The 27,678-nt window shown below is 29.9% G+C and overlaps 1 protein-coding gene across 10 annotated transcripts in view; it reads right to left on the bottom strand.

Annotated features, from left to right (window-relative positions):
• Positions 1–27,678, bottom strand: part of LOC148309942 (spondin-1) — a 190,098-nt gene that overhangs the window by 140,640 nt on the left and 21,780 nt on the right. For all 10 annotated transcript variants that reach the window (XM_088259220.1, XM_088259214.1, XM_088259217.1 and 7 more), the window contains exon 2: positions 8,330–8,380. The gene's annotated coding sequence lies outside the window, so the exon portion shown is untranslated. The remainder of the gene's footprint in view (positions 1–8,329; positions 8,381–27,678) is intronic.

Genomic DNA, 27,678 nt, shown 5'->3' on the forward strand with positions numbered 1-27,678 from the left:
TTTATCTGTGTCTTTTAGTTTTTTTTTTTAAATAAAGTTTAAAAAAATATTTTTCAAGATTCAAAATATTACTTTTCACCACATTATACTGTGTTTATGTTATATACTCTTCTATTATGTTATATACTTTTTGGTAAAAGTTACATGAGATTTTTCCGCAGCATCTATGGTTGAGTTGAGTAAGCTTTCATTTAGCAGAAACCCTAATTGTAAAAAAAAAAAATGTAAATTTTGAAACTTTTGTTTTGAAATAATAAAAACAATCTACCTCCCAGTAATCCTTCTAAGATACCACCAACATTACAATCCACCGCCAAAACGTGGTATTAAATATCCCATTGCCAAAAACTTTCCTGGCAAGCAGTCAAGTTAGCGTGGATCAATCCATTAAAATTTCGAGTTTGCAAATGAAGAAAAAGAGAGTGAACAAGACGCTCCGACAGTTCTTGAGTTACTCTAAGGTTTGGATAAGGGTTAAACAGCTGCCGCCAAAACTCTTGACAAATTTTCAAGTGTCGAGAACTTTTTTAGTTATAAGTAAGTACTGGTTGACCCCGCCAAGAGAACCTCTGACTGTAAGGGGGTACTTTTAGAACTTGTTTTCAAAAGTTATCTTAAATTTGGAGATGCTGCAGTATAAATAAAATATATCTTAGTAACATACCCACTGAGCACAAACTTTGAGAATGATTTCATTATTTGATGCATTCGGATTTTTATCTGTATAAAATAATCCAGACCTATCATATACCGTTTATATATTTCGTCTGCCACCGTAGTGTAATGGTCAGCACGATCGGCTACCGTACTGGATATCCCGGGTTCGATTCCTTGGGAGGGTGGTTAAAAGAAATATTTGTGATTTTAAACTCTAAATATTTATTTAATATTACCCTGGACTTTTTTTAGATGGCAATTGCATTTATTATTAACCTTGTTTATTTCAGAAGGTTTTATAAGGTTTATATATTATTTTGTGGATTTTTGTTTCTTCAAGCTAATTCAATATGTTTTTATTTGAATCTGTGTTGGAAACAAGAGAAATAATCTAGTGTGGGCCAATCAGGAATTTCTCAGCATTTGCTCATTGCTGGAAGGAACCATGTCAAACTCCGCAGGAGAAAGCGGACTGTTGACTGTTATCAGCAGACCTTCCGTTCCACTAGAAGAGGGTTCGGCATTTTGTGTCCTCGTTTGGTTTATGTTACCAATGTCCTTCACTTTTCTTATTATGAATGTTACCACCTCTCGTGACAGTTCCTTATGAACTATCACGGATCCGATGTTGGAGAGGTCCTCACCCAGGCTCCTACTCATGATCACCTTAGCTTCATGTAAGTGACGATCAAGATAACACTACGTCAATATGACGCAGTGGCCTCTGCACCATTGGGTTAGAAGAAGAAGAATATATTTACAATATAATATTATATATGCAACTCATTTTTCTCATTTGCTTTGAATTCGAATTTTTTTTGGACTTCTAAGATTTCCTCGGTATATAACATTAAATAAGTGATGTTAGATTGTATTTTTGGTAGGTCTTATTGCGATAAATACAATAAGCTAACAACAATTCTGCAAGAATGGGATCGAAAGATCAAATATTTCAAAATATCCATAATAATATAATAATTTTATTTTTTTTTTTAAATAGCTGTAATTTTTTGATGATATGTCATTTTTTCAAAGACAATTCCGATTGTGCTCAGATTTCATCGAATTTCTATCATATTTGCTTTGTATTCGCGTGATTACATTTCAAATGTAATAAAAAAAGGTTCACCTATATTTCTGTCCTACAGAAAATAATATCAGTCGTAAAAAACATCTTCTGAGGAAATAACCATTGTTGTTATATACCTGTGTATCTACATTCACATGTTGTGTATCTGACAAAATATTGGAAGGGATTTCAACTAGTCCAATAAGGTTTATATAAGACTAAATAATTCCTGAACCTGTTTAAATACTCGTATAATGTGATTTATATAATTGAATGATATACAACTCCTTTATCTTTATTTTTTATAACATACTCGTATATTATTTATCGATTTGACATTCACTTTATGAAAAACATGGTCAATTAATTAGAATAAAGTTTGCAACATATTAAGTGTGTGCAAATACTTGTTCACAAATATGGATTATTTCCAATTATGACAACATATTAATAAATTACCCGGTCAAATTATAAGTTAAAATGATAAAAATGAAAATGATATTTTCTGGCGTTTCTCATGTGTGTGATTATAATCCAGGATTCAGACCTCACATTCTAATAAAAGAGTCTCTGCTCAAAAAAAGCTTCTTTTCACTTCACCAATAAATGTCTCTAGTGAAGATCTAGTGATTCAAGAACAATGTTTCAAAATTGGTTCATATACCATATATAGAACTTTCAAGAATTTGAGTAGTGTGGTTGTCAATAATGGGTAGAATTGGTGAATGTTACACGTGTGTAAAGTGATCACTGAAACCAGCCTATGACCGTAAATGCCCAGACTTCCATATTCTTCTTCATCTTTGATGAGATGTTAAAAAATAATATCCAATTATGAGATATAATAATTATGGAAATTAATAAAAATATAAATTACTATTTTTAGCGTTGTTATGTCATAATAATATTGTAATACTGTAATATTGTAATACTCATATATTGTAATACTCTGTAATATTGTAATACTCATAATTTGTTATACTCTGTAATATTTTAATATAAATATTAATAATATTAGTAATACTGGTTGAAAAATATAAAAAATATGAAAATTGCGAATTTAAAATATTGTCTCAAAATTCTGAGCACCTATTTGATATTTATACATACATTTTCCCATTATTTTCCTTTTGTTCAGTTTTTTTAAGCGCAAGGACCCAAATGATATATTTTTTTCTAATCCATTTACGATTTCGCAGGTAACTAATTTGTATTTTAATTAACGCTATAAATCTCATCGTTATCCCGTTCAGACGCGAATATTTTGCACTGTTTACGGGAATACCGCCACCCTCGTTCAATGCAAACGAGCGAATTTTTAATTGGGTTTGCCGTATTTTTTTTTCACTAATTACATTACTCGTGGTCTCGAATCCTCCGCTGATAAATTATTGTCACGTTTTTTTATGTAAATTTTCGGAAAAACCCAAATGGCAGAAAGTCCCTTCACTTTACGTAAGTTTTAATCGAGAACAAAAGAATGGCAAATCGAAAATCCTTCAAGCGGAAATGATAATTTATTTGGCTTCTTTGTTATTCATTACCGCTTTCCTCAAAGTAAATAATACAATTATTTGCCTCCGTAGTGTAACGGTTATATGTTCTAAATGGTCCATTGTTAAAAAATATATATGAAGAGAATATAGTTGAAAATAAGAGAAGATGACGACCGAGGAAAACTATTAATTATTATATATCCATGCTGTCCCAATTTTAGAAAGATGTCACTATATCCTTTTTTAAATTAAATAACTTAGTTTAATTAAAAAACATTTAAAAACTCTCTCCAAAAATCTACATGTAATGCATTTAGGATTTTTATGGAGTGTGGAAGTTTTTGGTGAGGGTGTTTTATTGTTTTTTAATTAAAATAAACCCTGATGATGACAAAGTTCTTGTCGAAACCGGTATGTTAAATTGTAACAATTACATTTATATCTTACGTATGACTAGATTTATGAATATCAAGGAGGCGAGGAGTGTATGTTAGGACAGAAAAGTGTGGCGTTCCATCTTTTCTGCCTACCCCTGCGGAGAAACGGCGTAATGGTAGTAGTAGTAGTAGTAGGACATTTATATCTTAGTTGGAGCTGAAAATGCAACTGCAATCCGTCAAGAGCATTGTGATGCGAATAATTCTCTCCCTAATAATTTAAATTTTATATTACTTTACCACTATGTTTATGATGATTTCAAAATACAAAATATAGTTTTGTTATCATACGTACATTCTTTACAATTTTCAAAAGATCAAAACATTTACTATTATCATTTCAAAGCTGTATTCGTGTCGTTGGCGCGGGTGAAAAGAGGAGAAATGTTGTGTAAAAGAGGTATTAAGGGTTGTTTGAGGGAAAATAATAGACAGTAGTAGGTGCTACAGCCAGCTAATAACCGAGCACCACAACCAATCATCCGGCGTCGGAGGCGAGAAACGAGTGTCGGCGGGAAATTAATATTTCAGAGAATTTTTCCAGACATCAAAAGGAAAAAAATAAAAGATTTTTCAGAAAGATCATGCTTTCTTTCCTTCGTTTAAGCTGCAAAACTTCTTTTTATAACAGTCACAATGATATCTTTTTAAATCTAATCACTCTACTTACTAGAAAATTCATAGAACTCTAAAAACAAGCTTAATTTTCACTTAAATTTATGAAGAAAAAAAAATTTATCATCATGACGCGTATTTTGATGCACTCCGTATCATTATTCTGAATATATCGAAGCAAGTTGGCTCTCCAAACTCAAAACACAGTAAAGGACTTTTTTTGTAGTACGTTTTTTTGCATTTTTGGACTAAGTAGATTCTACTAGCTAAGCTCTAATTGCTAGACGCACCAATGAGTCCATTCGCCAGGAACTACGCCTGGATGGCTTGACTCTGGCCAACGAGGATAGCCTGGAACGACTAGTTGTGATCGGTAGCCTGGAGGGAAAGAGAGGGAGAGGAAGATCCCCCACACGATGGAACGATCAAATTAAGGCAGCAGCAGGCACCTCCGTGGTTGGAGCGCTACGTGCAGCGCAGTCAAGGGATAACTGGAGAAGAGTCATTGCTTCTGCAAGGGTCACAGCCCTCAGCAATGAGGATTAAGACGGAGAAGAAGATTCTACTTAGTCCAAAAATGCAAAAAAAAACGTACTACAAAAATGTCCCTTACTGTGTTTGAAGTTTGGACAGCCGAAGTGTCACAATAGATTTTAAGTAAAAATGATAAAATTTAGTATTAATGATAATGATTCGTAATTGATAAGTTTAAAAAAATTCAAATATGTAGTTTTGAAAATTTTAAGAGACCTTGTAATAAAATTTTGAAGATTTTTTAAAAAATTTAATATGTTTTACAAAATTTTTCTAAGAGTTCTATTTATTTTTTGATGTTGTAACGAAGAAAATTGTTTATTTTTTATAACTTAATCTCAGTTTTGGTAATTCATTAATGTTAAATAAAAATCTGTTTTAGGAGTCCCTTTGATATTAGATATTTTTTAAACGTATTATTAATATTTAATTCAATAAAGCTTTTTTTCTCTTTTATCGTATTTTCTCATACAAAGAGATCTTCTTTTGCTCTTTCTGTAGATCTAATGAAATTCTTTCATTAAGCGATTCAAATTGCTTAATATCATGAAAGTAGATATTTCGTAAATGAGGAATCCCATGTAATTGATGGGCTGATTTGTAAAGAAGGACCCAAGGGAAATATAAGAGATGAAACAAGAGAGTTAAGAACATATTGTGAGATAATAGATTGCTTACTTTCCCAAAAAAATACTTTTGTATTATCTTATTGTCATTTGGGACTTCATCAATAAGCGAGGGAAAATTAAGGTTTATTGATTAAATAATATTTCAACACACTTCACTCACGCCTAGTAGCCAAAACATTTAAAAAACGCTTCAGTGATTTTCAAGTACATTTTTAAATGATTTTTAGAAAAACTATAAATCTACACCCACTCTCCATTTGTGATTTGTACTCATTTTAAAAAGAATGTTGTAAAAGTTTTATAAATGAGACACTCTTTTCTTTGCGCCTGACATCTTGATTGAACAAAAGTTTTAAAGTTAATTCTTCCTTTTTAACATTGAAAACACACCAAAGCTTTGTTAATCCTATTAAAAATTCGAATTCCGTCAAAACTTTTAAGAATTTTACAAAAAAATGAAAAACAACTTTATTTTACTTCGGTTCATTAACAATATTTATGATGAAATAAAAAGATTTCAGTGTCGAAAATTGAAAATCTCAAAAAATTCAAAACAAATAAACTCAAAACATTTTCACGCCCCGACAAAAGTAAAAGTCAAAAGCCAACCCTTACTCTCTGAGCTTGTTTCGTCAGTCACGCGTTAATCAGCGCAGACTTCAAAGGCTTGAACAAAAGCTGCCCGCTTTGAAACGAAAGCTCCCTTAAAGAAGTACCATCGCCATGGTCCTTCGCTGAAATCGATATTGAAATATGAGAAATATAAATTGAAAAGACGACACTTGAGATATTATTTGACTTCTCGCATAGTAAAAGAATTTGAAAGCTCGGGAAATGTCAATCTGACAAGGATCTTAATAAAGCAAAAACATTGGAGTTACAACACAAGAAAGCTTTTATCGATAAAATATTTTGTTTACAAAGTTTTCTGTCTGTTGCCATCCGTTAAATATACGTTCATTCGTACATTCTTTGAGTACCTATGTACAAGTGTACGTATTTTTATATTCAAGGCCTACACATATTGAAAGTACGAAAGATTTTATATATTACATTTGTGTGATAATGATATTCGTAGGTTGTATACTAACAAAAACTTATTTTGCGAAAACGTTACATTTTTTATGAGAATCTGTTATTATCGGCGTTATTCTTACAAAATATTCTAAATATGTTTATAACCACAAGGCGGAATTCTAGGGGGAAGCATATGATTTTTTAAGCATTTTATACGACCATTTTAAAGATAAGTTCAAGTGACCATTTTTAAAGATAAGTTCAAGTGACCAAGTGTATTCATACTGTTATTAGGTGATTCCATTTCGCAGTTATTTGTTATTTGGAGTTGCTAAGTAATGCACAGTAAAAATAATATTTAAGATTTTTACGGAGTTTGTGGAAGTTATTGGTAAAGGAGTATTCTAATGTTTTTAATCTTTTAGAATTTAATAATCCCTGATGATGACAAGGTTCATGTCAAAAGCGGTAGGTTAAAGTGTACTTATAATTAAAAAAAAGTGGTTAAAATGTGGTTGGTAAATTTTAAAAAGATATATTTCGTCACTGTGCTGTTTATTCAAAGCGTGAATAGCTCATTTTTGATGACAAATGGAGATGAAAACCGTTGATATAAATAACTCTTAAGTAGAGACAAACCAATAATTACTAAACAAAGATATACTCAAAGATATACATACTCATAATATTATTTCCCGTTTGATTCTTTGATTTATAAGTTGCCTTTTAAATTGAATTTTGAAATTACACAAAGTATTAGGGATCCCATTGTCTGTGTAAGCTTCGCAGACTGGGGAAGCTCTATTTGGAATGCATATAATGGCTGATTTAACAGGCTGCGAGCCCTGGGCGGAAATGAGGAAATGCCTGGTAAGCCGTTTCAATTGCATTGCTTGCAATGCAGCATTTCACTTGTCAAACATTCGCATCAGCTTTTTCCATTATCACTTGGTGCAATCCATCGAACTCACATAAAACGGCAGCTAAATAAAATCGGCAGCTTAAAGCTTTCACGAGTAATTAAAAACCATCTTTTTTTAATTTAAGTTTTACTTGTTAAATACCACAATTTGTTAAAATATATTATGACACGTGTTTCGATGCATTCCGTATTATTTTCAAACGCCGTATACGGTGTTTGAAATTAATGCGGAATGCATCGATTTTTTTTAAATTCAAGTAATAGTGGTATTTACTAAGTGAAAGTTAAATAAAAAATGGATAAATTATACCACAAAGTGACTGCCGAATCTATGAATGAAATTAATTACAAATTATATAATAACTCATTCTTTCGTTATTTCGATTTTAAGAAAAAATGTAGGAAATCCAGAAGTAATGCAAAGCTGTGTAAAGCTCGAAAAAAAATGAGAAATATGTTTAGATGTTTGGACACGTGGAAGAAATGAGTGAGGAATGAACAATTAATTAATTTTTGGCCAACGTAGTAGAAAATAAGAGCAGAGGAAGACCGAGAATTACATGGCATGATCAAGTATATCAAATAGTTGAATGTGGTTAGGTCAAAAGTAGGCATTAGAATATGCATGAATGTGTAAAAGGCTAAGATTATTCGCAAACAGATTGGTGTGGCATTGTATTCTCTGTCTACCCTTGTAAGGAAACGGTGTGGTGGTTGGTTATGGTATGTTAAAAAGTAATAGTTATGAAAAATATGAACATGTAATAATTTCAAAAAGAACAAGTTCAGTTCTGAAATAGGTTTTAATGATCCATAAATCACCAATAACTATAACCAACAGTAGTATTGATAACATTGAACATAATATGACACTTTGAAAAATATGTTACATGTTTATCGAAAAAATAAAACAAGGTTTATTGTTAACCATAAAAATATCACCAAATACTTACCTATTTCACTACGCAACAGGCCACACTTATATGCGATTCATTCACGTTAATCTGAAAAACAAAAAAACTTTATTAAATACAATTTTAAATAAATTGTATGTTTAAATTATTATTTTGATATTATTTTTAATTGAAATGTAGAATTACGTATATGATAAAACATAGATAATATGTACAAATAGAAAAATTTAATTTTATAGATGACTTGACTTGATATACGTATAGTATCTAAGTTTCTCTTTATATGAAAGAAGATGGAAGTCTGAGCATACCATTTGGCTGGCTTAATCAATCACTTTATACACTTGTGTAACGTTCACCATTCTTACCATTATTGGACATACATATTACAATTATTCTTGAGACCTACATATACTATATGCAATGGTCTTAAAACCATGAACATGCTGATACGATTTTCGATACGTTTGTAAATATGGGTGATTGTAGCGTCATCAGTCATAGAGAAATAGGTAAAGTATTTAACTATTGAAATCTAATACGTAGGGTGAATAAACCAGTGTCTGATATAATAAATAATATCAATATTGAGAAAAATTACATATTAATCGATTATTATGCTGTTTTTTTCTGAGAGAATATAATTCAACAACATTTAAAGACATCGATGACAAACTGCTTTTAATATTTTCCTTAATTATTTCGTGTTTCAAGTATTAAGATATAATACAAAATATAAAATAAAACTATGTAATGTAAGAAATCAAATATAAGAAGACTTGAAGAAAAATACGAAGTTATTTCGTTTTTGGTCTTCAGTTTCTTGGAATTTATATATTATATTTGGAATCGTTCTTACCAAAGCATAGACAAGAGAACAGTGGAATTCTTTTATATAATAATAATGTATTTACTCCCCATCAGAAGACATTCCTAATATAATATGATGTTCTCCTATTAAATTTACTCGGAATTCCTTTGGACTCGAGAATTCGTTTAGTGTCCAGAATGTATGTAGGAATCTATTTGGTACAGAAGTACTTAGATACATAATATATACGTACGTATATGCTAAAGACGAACAGATAAGAAATTAAATATTGATAGTAATCAATATATCATCCCTCCAACAGTGTTTTCCTTCAAGCATTAATTTTTTATAATTTACTATGGAATTATTTTTTTGCCACCACTCGGTTACCGTTCTGGAGGTTTCGGGTTCGATTTTCAAATAAATATATGTTTTTTTTCACTCTAATAACACTGCAACAACGATTTTGTAACTGAAATTTTGATGACTGATTTGGACTAAGTTAATCGTTGTAGTAGTTGATCGTTATATCCATAAAAATCATTAGGATTGTAAAAAAATAGATTAGTAAATTGTTTAGATGGTGACGAAAGGTGATATTCTAATTTCGACAAATTTGGAGACGAAAACGCCACGAAATATTTAAAAATAATCATAAAATAATTTAAAAAATTATGTTAACTATTTGCCTTATAACAAATTGTAATTTGCGCACATTGTAAAAAATTAAACCAGGCTGAGCAATGTCATACAAGTGAACTGCGGTATTCTTTGATTCTACACATACTCGTGGTTCACCCTATACTTGTCTGTAGAGAGCTTTGCGCGTTTCTCCCAAATACCTATGGCTTTTACTACCCCTTAGTGGCTTCATGGCATGATATAAATTTTTATGACTTCAATCCCATAATACAACCTTAATTTTTTTACCATCTGATGCTTTAATTTCATGAAAAATATTAAGAATAGACTGAATGCAATCAAAATGTGCTGCTAAACGTATGATCGATATTTGAATGGTGAAATAAAGAACTAATGCAAGGTTGAGATAAGCATTATCAATAAAATAAATACAAGTGCGTTGAGATAGTTTGGACGTGTGGAACGAATAAGTGAGGAAAGAACGGCTAAACAAATTTATGGAATGAATGGAGTTGGAAATAGGAGCACAGTAAGACCGAGGAAAGCTTGGCATTATCGAGTTTGTCAAATACTTGTAAGCGGTCAGGTCAAGAGTGGGAATAATCGGGGGGTGTGTATGTGGAGATAAATTATTGTTTGCAGAGACAGAGTGGAGTGGCGTTCTATTCTCTCTGCCTACCCCGCAGTGGTAGGCAAAAAAAGTGTATTAAAAATAAGCAATACTTAGGTTTGTTCAATTCATTGTATGAACATATATTTTTATTTTTCAACCCTGATGCATCGTAACGCTAGTCACAATAGATTTTAAGAAATAGTGGTATTTGTCAAGTGAAATTAAAATGAATAAATTTATATATCAATCCCTTTTACAAGTTTTTAATTTATTTGGTATTGACTTATTTATGTACATCGAAACTTATAAATGTACATTTACATATTGTATATGTAAATTTATTTCTTAAAATAAATGTTATTATATTTCAAAATCTTTATATAATAGTGTCTGAAAAGTACACATTTGAAAGTTTTTGATGAAGTATGGTATATTCAATTTTAAGACAATATTCCCCCATTTCCCAGTCCATACTTTAGCTCAAAGTGCTAACTAGTGAAATTAGAGATCGCCTGAAGCAATCTGAACTTCCTCTGTCCAGCTGATGGGTTCTAGAAGTAGGGTAAACTTTCTGATACTGGCCTCCCAGTTACCAAAATCTGTCTTCTAAATATTGTTAATCTATGTTGTGCAGTTATAAATATTTATTGATTATCAAAGCTTTTTTCTGTGCTTAAAATTAATTTATCATTGATTTTACTTTGAGGTGGTTGTTTCAAAACTTTTGCCTCGAAATTTTAGAATTTTTAGCGATTTTTACTAATTTCCTATTTTGTTTAAAAATCATCAGGTTGAATAAATAAAACGTCATTTATATTACAAAAATACTGAAATTTAAATTCATATGAAATATTAAACATGATGGAAAATATAAATTCTTAATATTTTCAATATGTAAAGCATATTTTGTGGTTGGCCATTTTTCCTTTTTTTATTTTTTTTTAAATGTTAGTGAACGTTAGCATATTGTTGTAAAAAAAATTAAAATGGATTCCAGTAAATTTTATTTTGCATTTATTTTATTCCGTTTAATTAAGAAGGACCAATAATCTATTTTCAAAAAAAAATAAAACAATTTTTAGTAATTGATATTCTTATTATATAAAGCAAAAAACTGTTTTTTTTAAATAAATAACAAATTTTTTAACTATTTTTTTGTTTGAGATTGCTAACAGTGAAACTATATGGAGAAAAACATAGTAACCTTTTCCGGTCTCCCAAAATTAAAAAAAAAATCTAGGTAGACAGTTACATTCCAATGCTAAAAAATATTTTGCCCTCTGCTCCACATACTGTTGTAATACATACGAGTGACAAAAATGTAAGCATGGAATTTAAATAAATAATACTAATGATGAAAAAAAAATTCAAATAACATCCGACTTGGGACCTAAAAGCAAAAAGTCGATGTCGAATGAGATTCGACATTGGACCAGTAAGGGGTAATATTTGCAAAATGTCTGAAGCAAGAAAATCGTACCAAGCGATATTCCTTTAGTGGTCAGTAAATAGACTAGTTACCCTTATACATATTCTGAAATTCTCTGTACTCCCGATCCTAACACCACAAGATTCTCCTGACATGGTTTTCAGCAAAAATAGTTGTGAAATTTCCCATAAATATTTACATAAAAAAGACGAAATTCGGTAAATATAAAATCATAATTTGAGTAACATGTTGGTCAATCGTGGTGAATTTTATTTTGAAACTGTCACTTAAAATAGCCAACGAGAGGCTAGCCTTTTAAATACCCATACTTTTGTATATATTCTCATTTCAATGAAATAAAATTTAAGTTTTGCACTAATATTTTTTGGCGGAATTTCATATTGTAGTGTATTGCTTTACGAGATTTAAGATTACGAAAGAATGAACATCCATATTTTTATTTTATTTTAGATAAAACGAAAAGAAGATTTTAAATACAAAAACAGGAGATACGGACTTATTCAAGCTACAATAATTAAATAAGGCTATCTACAAATACATTCACATTTATATTTTGTCCATTAAAATATAATATATCCATTGAGAAAAATTGTCATCAATTTTATCATTTATGCACACACGAATATTTATACGTTATGCAGTAAATCCAGTGCATATGAAATTGAATGAGAGAATATCAAAATTAATCCGTGTTTTTAATAACTTGAGCAAATATGAGAGCACTAAAATTAATATTGCCATTCCCAGTTTCAAACGTTTGTATCAAAAATATTAATTTGTTTCGGGGAATAAAAAATTAAATAAATCAAACGTAAAGGCAATAACTGGTTAAAAACCCACTCAAATTTTTCCGAGAATACAGTAGCCAATATGATTTAAATCGCCGGGATTTTAAAAAGTATTTCCTATATCGTGTCGAATTAAACGTTTCGGCTTGATTTATGTGTTTTAATTTGGAATTTTAACTGAAAAGAAGTGTTACATCCATGCTTGCTGTACTAAAATAAGGGTTGAACCGATAAATGGCTGTAAATTACTCTTGACCAGTTAACACCCTTACGGTGGCCAATAAAGAATCATTGTAAATGTGCCTTCTGGCCATTTTAACCGACGCGACGCACTGTGAGTTATCTTATTCACGCTAGTGCACAAAATTGGAGATTTTATCTAATAGTTTATAACGAACAATCATACGGTTAATGTTTTTAATGGAAACTTATTCACTTCATTATTCATTATGTATCTTTTTCAAAAACTGTTTGTGAAGCAAAGTCTAGATTTTAGAGTTGTGTCTTTGGGACGTTGAAGGTTAAAGAGGGAGAAGTCGTTGTTTATTTTTTATTTTTTTTTAAATATTATTTCAAATCTCTAATTGAGACTAAGCTTCACACATGGTGTTTAAAAATGATGTGTAATGAATCGAAACACGTGTCACTTTAGATTTTTAAAAATAACGGCATTTACAAAATAGTGGTATTTACTAAGTAAAAGTGAAATAAACAAATGAGAAAAAGGATTTGTCCACACCCCAAATGTATAAATATAACCTTAACACGTACCAGACGATTCTCAGTGCGGCGATGAATTAAATTTTACCCAAATTGAATTTGTAACACCGCGCACGACACACTTTTATTGGTATCGCAGATGCCCGCTCCCGGCCGGTAATAAGGGCTAATTTATGGTCATTCGCGGGCAAACAAAATGGCGGCGAGAAATTTCCCAGAGCTCGCTCGCTGCGCGGCACGGTATGATAAATTATTAATAATATGAAAATGAGTTAGGGGGAACTTAAGAAAATCAACTCTTGGTCTCCTTGCTAGCTCCGCAAACCACCGCTTACAAAATGTAATATTTAACTTTTTAAAAGCTTTTTAAGGAGATGAAATAATTATTCACGTACATTGTAAAAATTAATAAAAGTTTTCCTTGGTCTTCCTTTGCTTCTTTTGCCAACCATATTCGTCTCATAAATTTGATTTTCTATCATTTATTCACGTGTCCAAATCTACTCAACACACTTTCATGACACATTCCTTTGTTGCCTTTTAACACATTCATGCATGTCCTAATATATACTTGCCAATTATTCCGACTCCTGATGTAACCACATTCAAGTATTTGAAATACTCCATCAATACTAAGTTTTCTTCATTCTCCCTCGGTTTTTATTTCCAACTACATAAGCCTCATTTTTTTCGTACTGTTCTTCAATCAATCGATTTACTACCTTATAATACATCTCTTTACATCTCAGCCTTATATTCTTGCCTTATATCATCATTCGAACATCTATCAAACATCGTTACTCTGAACATTTGTCTGAAATATCTCATTTTGACTCTGAAATATTCAGATACTGGTAATTATCGTACTATTAGATCTCTCTCGAATATAGATAAGATACATCGAAAATTCAAAAATTACAGAATACAAATATAACAAAGAAAATTTAATGAAATTTTTAAAAAAGAAAACTCAAATGTAGATACCTCATTTTTTCGAAAAAATGACTGGCATACGAACGAAAAAATGGAGGAGGAATAATAGGTACTTAAGTCAAGCAGGATAATAGAATGGCTGCGGCACCCAAGGTTTGATACCTGTACTTGTACTTGCTTCTACAAGTTGTGTACTAGTAATTTGTATGAGTCCCTTATTCAAGCATAGAAACTTTGGTGTTTTGCTCGCACACAAAGTAGAATGTTTACAAAATGGCTCGTCCAAAGCTGTTATGAAGCGAGAACATCGTGCTTTACTAGTTTTAGTAAGCTTTAGTTTTACAAGGATGAATAAACTAACTTGACTTAATTCGAGTCTTACCCACACTTTTGTACTAGTGATTTTGTACTAGGGAAGCGGTAAGTGGGTGGTGCATGAAACCAACAAAAGAGAATGCTTTTGTCCGATATATATAATTTTAAAATGTAAAATATCAACAAAAAAATTTTTGAACCAATTTTTTTCATTGTATTAAATATAAGCTTTAGAGTTATTTAAGGTTTAGGGTAAAGATAAATAAATTATTAATAAATAAAACACACCACTGAAAAATACAGTTTTTATGAGACGTGAAAGTGAAAAATGTTTTTTACACTATTCAAACTTATACATAGATCTGACTTATTCATTGATTCAAAAATTTGTATTTGCACATGTTATTTTAAAAACATTCAAAATACGATCCCTAAGAAAGTGCGTCAATGCAACGTACGAGAGGTGTTCAAATGGTGGTAAGAAAAAATGCAAAGCTGAGGCAAATATTACCAATAAAAGTTTTGAAAAGTGTGTTGAGATGGTTTGGGCATGAGAATCAAATGAGCGAAGAAAGAACGGTAAAATAAGTTTATGAGGAGAATGTGATTAGTTGTAGAAGCAGAAGAAGACAGATGGAACTTGGCATGAACAGGTATTTCACATACGTACTTGAAAGTGATCAGGTCAGGAATCGGAAAAATCAGGCGAAGATTATTCGAAGATTATTAGAACTTCCAAGAATTTGAGTAGTGTGGTTGTCAATTGGGGTAGAATTGGTGAATGTTACACGTGTATAAAGTGATGGTCGTCAGCCCCGTAAATGCCCAGACTTCTATATTCTTCTTCATCTTTGATGAAATGTCAAAAAATAATAAAGTTCTTTTGTAATTAAAACTAAAAAAAGTTATTTTGACTATAAAATTATAAAATAATATATACAATAGATATATATATATATATATATATATATATATATATATATATATATATATATATATATATACATATATATTTATATACATATATATATATATATATATATATATATATATATATATATATATATATATATATATATATATATATATATATATATATATATATATATATATATATATATACATATATAAATATATATATATATTTAAATATATATATATATATATATATATATATATATATATATATATATATATATATATATATATATATATATATATATATATATATATATATATATATATATATATATATATATATATATATATATATATATATATATATATATATATATATATATATATATATATATATATATATATATATATATATATATATATATATATATATATATATATATATATATATATATATATATATATATATATATATATATATATATATATATATATATATATATATATATATATATATATATATATATATATATATATATATATATATATATATATATATATATATATATATATATATATATATATATATATGCATTAAAATATGACCTTCAAAGATAACTTTATTTCTTTTCTCGGCTAGTAAATTATGTAAAGTATTTTTTTTAATCTGTGACTTAACTGGGGTATAAACCCATCAAATCCAATTTTAGAATCAATTTTGTTTAGTCAAACTCTTGCCCAAGAACGAAATTTAATCATAGCTACCGATATTAAATGAATAGAGCCTGAGGAAAAATAATAGCTTTTCATTTTTCAACGTGATCGATGAGTTGAACTCAATTTTCTGTGTCTCAATGTCATTTTATGAGAATTTTAATTGAGTTTTGCTTCGGAATGAAGGAAGGCTTTTATGGATGTCGTATTTACAAGAATATTAATGTACTATTATTGACACAGATACTACCCAAGATGAAATTCTATGAAAGCTTTTTTTTTGTTTTATAATATTATTCAATAATTTCATTCATGGATTGGGCTTTGTTGTAATATCTATCCATTTTTCATGTCATGTTTAAAGTAACTTTGTTGTAATATTTATCCATTTTTAATTTTAAATTTACTTGGTTAATACCACTTTTATTTAAATCTGTTTTGATGAATTCCATATCATATTCAAACACCGTAAGTTTTATTCAAAGATATTTTTAAATTATTCATATCAAAACATAAATAAGGAAGTCTACTTTTAAAATGGGAGTATGGAAGTCTTGCCATTTTCAGAACTAATAATCAGTCACTGGCTGATTTAAGTGATTACTTAATACACTTTGTAAAATTCACTAACCTAACCCAAGATTAACACCCACGTTACTCAAATTTCGTAAAACTGTATTTATCATTGAATTGAAAAGATTACGGGTTTCTTCTAGTTAAAAACTTTAACCATAGATGTCTCAGACGAATTTTTATTTAAAGATATTTTCAATTGAAGTATAAATACCACTTTCCGAAATTTTAGTAATGTGTTTATCATTGTCAATCATCGGTAGAAAGGCGAATATCACACGATGAATAAAATGATGAGAATTATCATTTCTAAAAAAGGTCTAAAAAGACATAACTCTGAATAATGAAACATTATTTAACAAGAAATAATTAAAAAGATAAAGAAAACTTCTTTAAGGTGGTATGGACATGTGGAGTGAATGGATAACGAGGGAATGACTTAGAAAGTATATTAAGCAAATGTGAACCGGAGAACAAAACGAGAACGGCCACGACCAAATCTATCAGAACCTAAAATATAGTGGTGTAAAAAGTCTACGTACTCGGTGGGCATGTACGACGAGATGTATAGATGTGAATGAAACGAGAAGTGTACGACAAGATAGAAGACTGTGGCGTTCCATCCTCTCTGCCTACTAGTAATATGCAGTAGTAGTAGTAGTATTAAGTGATCACTTGACTAGCCAATGATACCGTAAATGACACGTAAGCACTGTAAATGCTATGCATATCCTTTTTCATTTATGTTGAGATGTCAATAAAAAAATATCTCGAAATACGTTTGATAAAAAAGTAATTTATTTTCTCTTTACTAATACGATTCCGTTTCCCGGGAATGACGTAAAGAAACAGAAGTAATTTACATCATTTTCTCGTTTGTTTAAAGCTTCTTTGACGCTATCTCTTCCTCGCTATAAATCTGTTGAATTTGAACTGCTCACCGACGTAACGGCTCTGATAGGATAATGCGACCTTAATGGAATGAGAAAATAGAATGGTTTGTTTTTATAGCGGCCTGCATTTCCCTTAAAATCCGCTGCGTTCGGAATATGTTTTGTCGAACTCCACAAAAAAACCTCCGAGACCAGTGGCGTGCGTTATAAATGGAAACATAAACAGATCATACCTAAAAGTTTAACCCTTGGGCTATTAAAATCCGATATATCGGCTTTCAGTACTCTAGCAAGAAATACCGGATCCGTCGGATCGACGTCATAATTTATACATGTGGCACAAAATGAATCACCTTTTTGGAAGGTGTTATAATTTTTGCAAATAGCTTCGTACGCCAATCAAAACGTGAAGGAAATGTGATCAGCCCTGTTCAAATATTAGAGGGAAAAAATCACCCCCCCCCCCTGGGAGTCGAACCCGGGACCTCCAGAACGGTAGTTAAGCGTGCTAGTCATTAAACTGCGGAGGTGGACATATTCCATATTTGTATAGTCTTCATCTATCGTAAGATATCAACAAAAGCTTGTTTTTGTTAAACGCTAATAATTTATCTCAGTCTCTAGAGTTACAAGTCTAATAAAACAGCACACTCACACACATACAATACTTATTATGTTATACTATACATATGAACTCAGCGCTGCCAGAGATGAAAGAAATGAGAAATTGTATTAAGCTGTGAAATCTCCTACTTAATGGGAACATTTATAATACCGGAATGGCTCTTTTTTACGCCGTACTGGATACAACATTAATTAACGAGTTTGCCATGAGTTTCGTCAAAATCATCTCTTATTTCAACCGAGACTGTAATAAATTAACCCACATTTAGTATTATCTGTAATTCCCAATGTAATTCCCAATGCGGTTGTAAACATAATTTTGTTTTGCTTGAACTGAATTCATTTTAACGCAGAGCGATTATGATCTTTAATTTAAAAAAAGTTTTTCTACCAGGACTATTTAATAAAAATAAAATTAATGTTTATCGTAATTAACGCCCTTCTAAGGGCTGCTTTCCTCCTCTGCCTTTGTAAATTGTTTCGTTTGTATATCAGAGCAGAAGAAATAAGATAAATGCTGGTATAATTCTAGTAACCTTTAATACCCCCTTGGCTTTCAGTACCATCTACGTAATTTATTTGTTTTGCTTCCATTTCTATAATTGTTTCAATAAATTAAAGAATAAACCCATTCACGTTTCGTTTTGCAAATATATGAACATATATATATATATATATATATATATATATATATATATATATATATATATATATATATATATAAATATATATATATATATATATATATATATATATATATATATATATATATATATATATATATATATATATATATATATATATATATATATATATATATATATATATATATATATATATATATATATATATATATATATATATATATATATATATATATATATATATTTATATATATGTATATATATATATATATATATATATATATATATATATATATATATATATATATATATATATATATATATATATAAATATATATGATTATATATTTATAAATATATACATATCTGTTTTTCAAGAAAGTGAATCCTACAGCTATTTCTTTGATGATCTTCCGGGAAGGCAGTGACCCGTTGAAATCTCGTTAGCCACAATGTATGGTATCCTTGATTCATTCATCCTGTTGACATGGCCTTTCCAGAATCTTCTTCTTTCTCTACTCCATCTTACGACATCTTCGGTCTCTAAGTCCGCCTAATATGTTCGTCTCGAATAATGAGTAGTATTCGAAATTTTGGTTCTGATTATGTAATTGAAGCTGTATTCTACATTAAGAAAACAAAACAAAAGTTAAATTGAGTTTATCGTGTCATTAAAACTTTGTAGCTGTAAATTTATTGGATTTATTTTTATTTGGACATCAACAACTGAGCACTAAATAATAATTATTTTGATAAATTTTATATCTTATCGTAAAGCATCATTAATGGTTCTTCGTAACTTATGAGGACAAAACTGTAATAGGCAAATAAACAGAGTTTGTTGAAATTAATGTGAATTAACGGAAACGAATCCATGAAAGTGATGTTGTCGTAAGTAAGCGAGAGTTAATCACACGAATTACATGGATGTAAGAGCTGTATTCAAGTCAGAAGGAATTTATTGTCACTATTCAAGCCGGAATTGTTTCTGGTTGAATTTAATGCAGAAAACGTTTTGGTCCTATATTAGATATTTAATTTAGTAAAAACAAGTATTTAGTATACAAGCTTCTATTCATATGGCGTCTATTTTATTCATATATCCTTATAACAAAGCATTGAAAACTTGAAATAAATTTATGGAGAGTAACACCAATAAAATTCATAAAAAAAACATTTAAATATTTAAATATATATAAATATATATATATATATATATATATATATATATATTAATATATACGTATGTGTGTGTGTGTGCAATATTATTAATTTTACCCTCATCTTACCGATGGTGCATAGTGCACTGCATCGAATTGATGATATATTTAGCTGATTGCTTGTAATGTGAAAGCATGGTGATTATTTTTACACTTCTGATAACATTCCAGAGTAATAAATATTAGAGTGAAAAACATTTTGACCCCCAAGCTCGGGATCTCCAGCAAGGTAGCTAAAAGCGTCATTACGCTTTAAAGGCAGTTAAGTAAGTTATCAACTAAAATAACAAGTATATAGTTTTATCCACGTAAATTTCATTTGACCAGCCATCGGGTATCGTCATAACTGACATCATCAGACTCCAGTCTGAAACGAAACTCGATCACTGGTCAAATAAAATTAATGTGGAAAAAACTATATGGTATAATTGTTATTTTATTATATAAAATGAAGTTCTACCGAGATTGTCAATACAAAACTTAAATTTAGTCACACAAAAAAATCAATAGTTGTTACAAACCCTTTCAAATTCTACAAACATTCTGAAAGAACTTACTTCAGAAATCAAACCCCAAAAGTTCGGATTAAGTTTTTCCTATTACTCACATTCTATCTGGCATGTATTATTTTCTTCTTTTTATACCATCTTTTTCCTCAGCTAATGCACATGTACTATAAGTCATATATTTGGCGTCTCATCTGAAACCGTCAAGATGAAAAATTACCTCAGCCCAGGTGAAAAGCGGCTAAAGGGATTTTACCCAGGGCTGTCAATACTTAGCACATAATCTTAGGATTTTTTTTCTGTGGGTCTAAATATGTACAGGGCTTACGACATATGCTGGTTTTAGGTTTTGTCATATTATTCATTTTCGTTAAGTTTTCAAAATGTAATAATTATTTCAAAATTATCAATAAACATTGCCATATCAGCAGATAACCCCTTAGTATAATGTCTAGACTTGTTGATAGTATAACCATATCACATTTTGAATTATTATTGTAGTTTCAATAGTACTACATGTGAGTACATTTCGAATATATCTACGTTTATATTGTATAGAAGATGGCAAATCGGTGAAACGAATACACTTATCTTCTGTGCCATCACATAGAATATACATCGTGCAAGAACTTTTATGATGATTTATGAGTAATTCATTATTTTGAGTGTGTCCAAATACAAATCTGGATTATTTAAAGTAAAGTGATTACTTAACCAAGCCCATAACGGTCGTATGCCTTGTAAATGCCCAGACTTCCATATTCTTCTTCATCTACATATATTGAGATGTCAAAAAATTGTATTTTCATATATTCATATTTTACACGACCTGAAAACATCATCTCATTTTACTTCAACATGGAAAGTTTCACTATAAGACGCGCGACACTTCGGTGCTTTGCGTCGGTGACGTCACAATCTTAATGACAACCCTATCTCTTTATATCGGAGATGAACTGACGCGAATAATCCACAAAGTTGCTCCCGTAATACCGAGATGAAAAAGCCTTAAGGTTTCGAGTCTCGGAGGCTTATGAATCGATACAAAGTTTTTTTTCCAATCCATCCAAGTTTTATTATCCAGCTCTCCAGATGGATAAACTTTGTGATTTTTTATCAAACCTTAAATAACGAATCACCGGAAACGGATCGTAAATTTTTAAACTTTCCATTTAAAAGTCATTTGTAAATCATTTCCAGTCGGCTAATATTTAACTAACCTTAATTTGGTTTGAAATTGGATCCCTCGTTAAAATTATTAATGTAATGAATATTAAATAAGTTTTTGATACAAAATTTCGCTGAGTTGTTTTCAATACTCGAGAATAAGATTTTAAAATGTTTAATGTGGATTTTTACGGTAGAATTTTGATAAATAAGAAGAAATTTTTTTACAAAAATATGTCATAATAGAAAAATATGTAATAAGAGTGGAAGATACAATTTTATACATGAAAGAAAACACCCTTTTTTGGCCAGTGTAAGTTTTACACAAAGTTTGCTTATTTTGACCGAACGAATAAAATATGAGGTATTCGTTACGAGAATATGATCATCAAAAAAATTCAGGGAATCAGAATATTTTTCCCCGAAAATAAATGGGGTAATTCACTTTATTATTACCTAGGGGAGAAAAATCGCCGCGACCACAATAAATTCAAAATGTACATTTTTAAACGCATAAATCTACATCGCCGCTACGTGATCCGACTGCAGCCGAACGAATCATGTCGGCGTCTTTCATCACGAATGAGAAAAACGGGTAATACTTTTATTATTCTGTGGCATAAAAGGAAATCTCCCAGTAGTGTTAAATAACGCCGGGGCGCATTCAGTTAGTGAACCATTCCATCGTCCAATAACGAGCCCTGCCCGACAGCCTCCCGCCCCCATCCCCTACAGCACTGCCGACTGGTTACTCCCTTCGACCACCTCCTCACTTAGTCATCTGCAGTACAGGGTTGCCATTCTACCCGATACGTTGGTGGGCGTCGGGACGTTATTGACAGTGTTACCAACGTCACAACGACACGTAACATATTTATTACTATTCTTTTTGTTTTTTTTTTTTTAAATTTATTTATATATATATATATATATATATATATATATATATATATATATATATATATATATAAATGTATATGTATTTATATATATATATATATATATATATATATTATATATATATATATATATATATATATATATATATATATATATATATATATATATATATATATATATATATATATATATATATATATATATATATATATATATATATATATATATATATATATATATATATATATATATATTATACATGTTTATATTCTGAGACATAAAATGCCTCAGAAATGAAACTCTATATTTAGTCAAAATGCGATCCACTGTAAAATAATGACAATACTCGTTTTTCAGGTATATCTTATTGTTTTTAATTTGAGTATAAATACCACTATTTCTTAAATATCATTGTCACACGTGTTTCGATGCATTCCAGATCATTCTCAAACTAAACTTTAATTAAATTAAAAACTTGAATTAATATCGGATATATTTTACCACAGAGTGACTGCCGAATCAATTAACGAATAAAGTTAGTTACTATTCTATGTACAACGTTATTGCGTTGCGTCAGTGGTGCTTTTGCGTTGAATAGGCAAGAAATAGGCACTCAAGACAAAATTACAGTTTTAATATTCACCCAGAAATTTTAGTTTAATTCATTGGACTCGTTTAAAATTATAACAAAGTCTTTTAGAATATTTAATTTAAACAGGTGGTATAGAAAACAATCTCAACAGCCATTAACGACAAGAACTATGTACGGTGTCCCTAATATCTCGAACTCCCGGGTAGGTATTCCGCCCTCTTTCTCAACTCAGGGTAGCAATACATTGTAACTTATTATGTCGGCTGTTGTTTAGTCGAACAAAAACTTCTTCTACGAGTTTAATAGCCTTACCTTAAGGTTTGTTTAGAATTTAAATTGAAACTGGTGGCGCAAAATTTGTACAAGATTTGAAAAGGCTTTTCTTGTCGTCTTTGCTTGCGCAAACATTACATTGTTTCCCTTGCCTTGTGCAATATTAACGATACTTCTATTATTGTTTACCTAAAACACGTTAACGCTATTTGCTCAAAATTATGCTCGTATATTACATCAACATAATGTGACACTTGTACAGCAATCTTCTCACTTAAACATAGATTTATTACTCGCAATCTATGTATGTAACCACAGATATCTCTCACTCCTTTCAACAACGTCACATATAAAAAAACTTGACTTTTCAGGAGATCGTTTTTTTAAGGTTAAAAATATAATCAAATGCATTAAAAATAAATATCAAGCCACTTATTGAACTTTTTACTGTGCAACAGATATTTTTAGGTAAAACCTGAATGTTTTTTCTCCATTTGAAAAATATTTAGCATATATTTAAAAAATTACTAAACAATACCTTTTTTTTGGCTTTCTGAAAACATACACAACTGAAAATTGTCGATTTTTGAAATATGACGTTTTTGAAAGGAGTGAGCGATATCTGTAGAGTTTTTCAGTGACAATTTCAATACTATTCAATATCAGTATTACTGTTTTATTAATTTTTTGTAAACAGTACCATCAATCATAAAGATATATTCAATACTAACATTACTCATTTGCAATGTCTAATATCTTTAAATTTAAACGTCATGTGAATATAATATTCTGACGATGCTTTTTGTGAATTTTTTTCAGCACTTTTTTGTTTTGATCTCATTATGCTTTGTTTAATTTTTTTATCCTTCTATGTATATATTTTATATAATGTTATAAACTTAAATATATGAACTTGCGTTGCATTATATTGCTGTAATAGTATTAAATTATTTCATTTTACAAATTGTGTATGTAAAACCCTTTCGTGCGTATGTACCAATAAATAAATAAAATTATTAAATAAAATACAAACTGACCTTCACGCTATTTCTCTGCAGGGGTAGGCAGAGAGTACACCTCACCAATCTGTCCTTGCAAACAATCATCGGCTCTTCCTTATTCGTGCATCTGCTTAAACATACCCGCAGATTATTCCGACTTTTTTTCCGAAGTATTTGAAATAATTGGTCATATTATGTTTTCAACAACATACCAGTACCGATTTTAACTAAAAAACAAAGTCCTAAGGATCCAAATCTAAAATTTAGAATTAGCTTCACATACCTTGTTTGAAAATGGTGCGAAATGCATCGAAACACGTGTCACAGTAGATTTTAAGAAAAAGTGGTATTTGTTAAGTAAAACTCAATTTGAAAATTAATATTAAAAAACGTATCCAACAAAGGATTATTTATTCTACGGATGATATTTCAATATTATGTATTAGTGTCTCAACTTGAGATGAAGCATCTATCTTTTTTTTAAACACCATAAATATCATAATATCTAACTATTATTTCTGAAAAGACATGCTTTTCAGCATTATTTTATGGTTTTATAGATATTTTTTAAAAATAATAAATGTATCATTATTCAATGTCCATTATTTATTCGATTATGATAATATTATTTCCAGTACATAACTCACAGTGAACAAACACTCTCGCGCATAAGAATGGATCTTTCTTTCATTCCATAAAAACTGAATCTTTAAGTAGAAATTGAATCCAATATTTCACAAAAGAAAAAATATTTGTCTAGGAGTCTGAACCATCTGTTTTTCAATAAAAAATAAGTAAACAAGAAAACTCATGAGATAAAAACATGATATACGATACTAAAATAAACGTAAACATACCTGTTTTTCGTGTAAACATTGCGAATTTTTATTAAATGTTTCGTTATCTCAACAAATATAAACATATTTTTCTCTCCTAGAAAAAGTATTGAGTGAAGTGAAGATTTTATTTGCTCTTGCGAAATTGCTTGCCATACGTAAGCAGAGGCGTGCATTCTTTATAGGCATAAAATCAGTGCCTACCCTAGATTATTCTCGTTTCAAATGTAAACAAGACCAATTCCCTATTATGCCTTATCCTTACCCAACCACACTAGGGAACTTCTAGAAAATTTGGTGATGGACTTACAGCCTTGTATTATTAAGATTGGCAGTGACAGGTATATTGAAAGCTTTTAAATGTAAATTCATAGTAAAATCGGGATACAATTTTATGTTGTTTCACATTTTCAATCAATTTCGCAACTTAGTTAAAAAAAAATTGCTTAGCAAGAGCAGATCTGTCAGGAAGCCTAGATGCTTCTGTATCAGAACTGGGCATGCGGTGGGACAGCTTTCAATATCCTTACCCAACCCTGCTGATTACCCTTATTAAAAACTCTGTGCACGCCATGTAGCTTGTTTGATTCCCAAACAAATCAACAGGGATATTTGAAGACAAAGACTTATGCTGTTTAAAATTGGTTTCCACTATTTTAACTACTACCATCACGCCGTTTCTCTACGAGGTAGGCGGAGAAAATGTGATGCCACACACTTCTGTCCTGACATACACTCCTAGTTTCCTCTGCATGCATACATCAGGTCCATGAATTGTCAAAGAGTGTGATTTAGTCCCTGGTGAGCGCTGGAAAGATGTTTTGCAATTTATTTGAGCCCCTATGAGCCAAAATGGAGGACTGGGAAGTAGATAATATATATTTAATTCCTCCCCTCTGTATGAAAAGATATTCGGTCAATTTGGTTTTCTGATTCGACGAAATATTTTAGCTGGAGGGGTTAGACTAACAAAAATTTGAAAATCAGTGATCTTGTCATATACGAGTATGCAATTCGATTACGTGGACTTTTATCACGGCCAGATATCAGGTTCTATTATATAAACTATGTAACAAATTATTAACAAAACACGGTGTAACAAAACATTGGATGATGATAAATGTTCGAATGGTTAAATAAAAAAATGCTATGAAGATAAGCTTTATAGATAAAATTAAGAAAAGTATGGTTTTGGACGTGAGGAAAGATCAGTAAAACAAGTAAAAACTTAAGGCAAATGGAGGTTGAATATAATATTTTGTAAAAAGATTTTAAATAATTCCAAATATTAAAAAAAAATGTGTCAGGATAGGAGTCAAAATAATTGGCAGCTTTTTTTTAACAGATCCATGAATATAAAGAAAAGGTTAAGAATGCTTGCAACGACAGAGTGATGTGGCGTTCTACTCTCTTTGTGTAAACTCCTACTGTGAAACGGAGTGTTGGTTTGTTAGTAACAAATACAATTTAATTATAAATCGTACTCTGATTCATATTAAAATACACTTAAATATCGTATAGCATCGCCATTTTAAGAAAAACAATATTATTTTATACTGGCAGGGGAAATATTTTTAAAAAAATATGCTGCTGGAACAGAAACGTTGAAGGGTGAATGTGTGGTCAACTGACTTTTAAAGAAATCGTTTTCAGGTTTGTCTGCATACAAAAACACAGCTTCGGAAATCCTCCAAATAAAATGGTTATGGGGCAAGGTTTGCATGATATTAGAATACATCTAAATAAATGGAACACAATAAAAACGCTACCGAAAAAACTTTATCTTAAAAAAATATTGGTGAAATGCCTTTAAGCGAGCCACTGTGAATATTTGAATATAAAATGAAACTACCATATTTTTTTAGAATATGTAATTCCGAAAAATGTTGAATCAGCTATTGAAAAACTTGCGGGTAAAGAAGCACTAAAGCGTACTTCGAATATCGTACAAAACGATATATTCATGTTAATTTTTATATTCATGTTAGTATTAGATATGGGCAATCGAATTATTTTACGACTTCTTTAGGATTTATTTAATTTGGTTTGAAAACTCGGTCATTTAAACCAAATCACTCAAATCAATTCACGAATTTGGTTGCGTATTGTATATTTTATATTTGCTCTTATTATATTTGTTAATTTGATATCAAAATCTTGAAATAAATTACGAAAGCTTGAATGAAGTATAAACCAAGCAAAAATTACAAATACCATACCAACTTTTTAACGAAAAAAGTTTAAGTAACCGATTA

This window comes from Brachycentrus maculatus, unplaced genomic scaffold (assembly GCF_059751285.1).
Source record: "Brachycentrus maculatus isolate JH-2025_06_01 unplaced genomic scaffold, ASM5975128v1 h1tg000115l, whole genome shotgun sequence".
Lineage (NCBI taxonomy): Eukaryota > Metazoa > Arthropoda > Insecta > Trichoptera > Brachycentridae > Brachycentrus > Brachycentrus maculatus.